Source organism: Ahaetulla prasina, chromosome 1, assembly GCF_028640845.1.
Source record: "Ahaetulla prasina isolate Xishuangbanna chromosome 1, ASM2864084v1, whole genome shotgun sequence".
Lineage (NCBI taxonomy): Eukaryota > Metazoa > Chordata > Lepidosauria > Squamata > Colubridae > Ahaetulla > Ahaetulla prasina.
The window spans coordinates 125,184,575-125,188,457 of record NC_080539.1 but is presented as its reverse complement, the minus strand read 5'-3'; positions in this window follow the sequence as shown (position 1 = coordinate 125,188,457).

Below are 3,883 nucleotides of genomic sequence, written 5' to 3'. Positions count from 1 at the left end.
AAGGATACAAGCAACAAAGTTACAGTCATATAGTCATAAGTGGAAGGAGATGGGTGATGGGAACGATGAGAAGATTAAGAATAGAATAGAATAGAATAGAATAGAATAGAATAGAATAGAATAGAATAGAATAGAATAGAATAGAATAGAATAGAATAGAATAGAATAGAATAGAATAGAATTTTATTGGCCAAGTGTGATTGGACACACAAGAAATTTGTCTTGGTGCATATACTCTCAGTGTACTGGTTCTACACCCTGAATCAGAATTGTCCGCTTTTAAAAGTATATGCTTATCTTTCCAAAGTAAATTTTGAACTAAATTCAAGTTTAAGTAAAGTTATAGGAGTCCCTGTGGATTTTACTCTGCTAGTCATTGCAAACTATAGGGGGTGGTGCTCATCTCCGTTTCAAGGCCATTAAGCCAGCACTGTCTGAAGACATTTCTGCAGTTATGTGGCCAGCATGACATCACAGAATGCTGTTACCTTTCCACCAAAGTAGTACCTATTTATCTACTCACATTTGCATGTTTTCGAACTGCTAGATTGGCAGGAGCTGGGGCAAAGACAGGAGCTCACCCTGTTGCGTGGCACTCAGCTCTTGAACCTGGGCTGACAAGCTCAGCGTCTTAATCACTGAACCATCGCACCACCCACTATAGTTGTAAGTGAAGCTATATAGCACAAAATACAATAATATTTAAATACTGTATAAAATAATATTTTTATAGAATGTTTTGCTTTTTCAGCCTTCTGATCTTTGATATTTGTGCAAGTTTTGCAAGGATCCTTGGTTTCTTTTGGGAACTCTGGGCATTAATCTGGATTTACAGGTACTTCCAAAGCAGCAGCAAGGTGGATGCACTCAATGACAAAGCAGCAATACAGGTAGTCCTCGACTTATGTCCGTAATTGAGCCCAAAATTTCTGTTGTAAAGTGACAGATTTGATAAGTGAGGCTTGCCCCATTTTACGACCTTTCTTGCCACAGTTGTTAAGTGAATCACTGCAGTTGATAAGGTAATAACATGGCTATTAAGTGAATCTGGCTTTCCCATTGATTTTGTTTGTCCAAAGATGGCAAAAGGTGATTACATGACCCGCAACGGTCATAAGTATGAATTGGTTGCCAAGCATCTGAATTTTGATCACATGACCATGGAGATACTACAAAGGTTGTAAGTGTGAAAAATGGTCATGTCACTTTATTCAGTGCCATTGTAACTTTGAATGGTCACTAAATGAACTGTTGTAAGTCTGGGACTACCTGTATAGACACAGCTGGAAGTCATGAAAGGCTAAATCGGAGAACTATCATCCTGGAGAAGTTCTATCTGCAGTGTGTCTCTAAGAACTGACACCAACCTGATGTCAGTTAATGTTAAACAACAACAACGTCTTTTATTTCAGTAAGATGTGTGTATAGTGCTGGTGCCTCTTTGTTCAAGGAAATGCTTATATTGATATACTGTAGGCACCCATGCTTTGAACCCATTGCCACCTGCATGACTTTTTCCCTCCACAAATTTTAACCTAATAGAGACGTACAAGAATCCGACAGAGTGAAGCTCTAGGATCATCATTTGTTTGTCATGAAAACAGGTGGTCTCATTTGCAAGACATCTCTTGTTCTTTTAGCAATGGAATGTTTTTCACTGAAATAAATATTACAAGCTCTTCTCTTAAATGTCATTGTTCCACTTTTTAAATGCATTCTACGAGTATTTGTTAGCCCAAGTCAGCGATCGTTTCTGAACCCGGATATATCGCACAATCTAACATGTTTAGAGCACACCCACACCCAAAATTCATTGCTTTGAGCTCATGGCAAAACACTAAATCCCACACCATTTCACTGTAAAAAGTCAACATCTGGTCAGGCTGGTATTCTTGCAGCTCAATAATTTTCAGTGAATCTTCAATATCTAACATGAGATTGGTAAAAGTTTGGCAAATCTCTTAGGTTGTTTTTTAAAAAAATATTTATTAATTTAGGAAGAGGGGCACCTCTTGATACTTCTCTGTTTTCTCTGCCAGCTGCTTCCTAGCTGTTTAATCTGTGGATTCAGTAGGAGTTCTTCCTCTCTCTGAGATTTTGTTCTTTCTGATATAAATCAGTGGTGGGATTCAAATTTTTTTACTACTGGTTCTGTGGGCATGGCTTGGTGGGTGTGGCAGGGAAAGGATACTGTAAAATTTCCATTCCCTCCCAACTCCAGGGGAAGGATACTTTAAATCTCCATTCCCTCCCCATTCCAGGGGAAGGATATTGAAAAATCTCCATTTCCTCCCCATTCCAGGGGAAGGTTAGTGCAAAATCCCCATTTCCTCCTGATCAGCTGGGACTCAGGAGGCAGAGAATAGATGTGGGCGGGGCTAGTCAGAAGTGGTATTTACCGGTTCTGCAGATAACTCAAAATTTCCACTACCGGTCTCTAGAACTGGTCAGAACCTGCTAAATATCACTTCTGATATAAATGTAATTGTGCGTCGAACAGGGTAAAAAAGTATCTTAAAATAATTTGGGGAAAATCTATCCAAAGAGATTTCTCTTTAAAGGAATCCCAAATGTTTTTAATAATGCATCTTTATTCTTTATTGTTAATTTTACAGATAACAATAGGTTATATGTAAGCCCATAATTGCTGGGATTTAAAAATGTCCTTCAAGAAAACACTAAGGTAAAAGTAAAGGTTCCCCTCGCATACATATACTAGTCGTTCCCGACTCTAGGGGGCAGTGCTGATCTTCGTTTCAAAGCTGAAGAGCCAGTGCTGTCCAAAGACAGCTCTGTGGTCATGTGGCCGGCATGACTAAATACCAAAGGCGCATGGAATGCTGTTACCTTCCCACCAAAGGTGGTCCCTATTTTTCTACTTGCATTTTTCATGTGCTTTCAAACTGCTAGGTTGGCAGAAGCTGGGACAAGTAACGGGGCGGCACTAGGGATTCGAACCACTGAACTGTTGTCCTTCCAATCGACAAGTTCAGTGTCTTAGCCATTGAGCCATAGCATCCCTTAAGAAAACACTACAGACACTTTATTTAGCTGATTTCTTCCCTAAACCATGATTTTATTCTTTCTCTGATTGTGTGGCCAGAGGCATTTCTATACCATGCTCAACAACTAGGAAAAATTAAAATAAAATTGAATCACCCAGTATGCAGCAGCCAAATGATTCCTTTATGCAGAAAATCATTGGAAACAATGTACTGATTTTCTAAAAGGAAGAAAAATATCAAAGAAATTAAGGATAAAAAAAAAACCTGAGGAAATCTGTCTTTCCTCTCTCTCCTTCCATAAATTATTAAGAAATACCAAGCAGCCAAAATCTCTTCTGAATTATTTCACAAACCAGGGGGTTTTATCCCTTTTGATTCCACCATATTTATTTTATTCATATTTATTTTTAATGAGAACATCATCATTGATGTTCACAATGACTTGTATTACTAACTGACCCTTATCAAACCCTGTTGAATTAATGCTTCCTATACACAGAGGGGAAGGTTGCTACTGATCCCTTTCAGAGAGCTGTATTTTCTCTGCCATCTCTGGCTCCTTTTATGAGAAGGAATGCTCCATCATACTCTTCTTTCAAGGTTACAGACCCCCCACAAATACCCAACTTATTTTAGTATGGATTGCATTGCTGCAGGCAGGAGAAATTGTAGATAAGAACATATAATAGCTGTCAATTTTTGTCAAAGTGGCTTTGAATGAGGAACACCAAGAAGAGTATTCTCTTATATGGCTAGTATTCTGCAGCAGTAATAAAAACCATCTCAAACAAATGGACTGTTGTATGCAAATTGAGCCAAGATGCTTAAACCCACCAAGTGGAATGAGATGCTGCTTTCAGGAATAGGCATAAAATTGA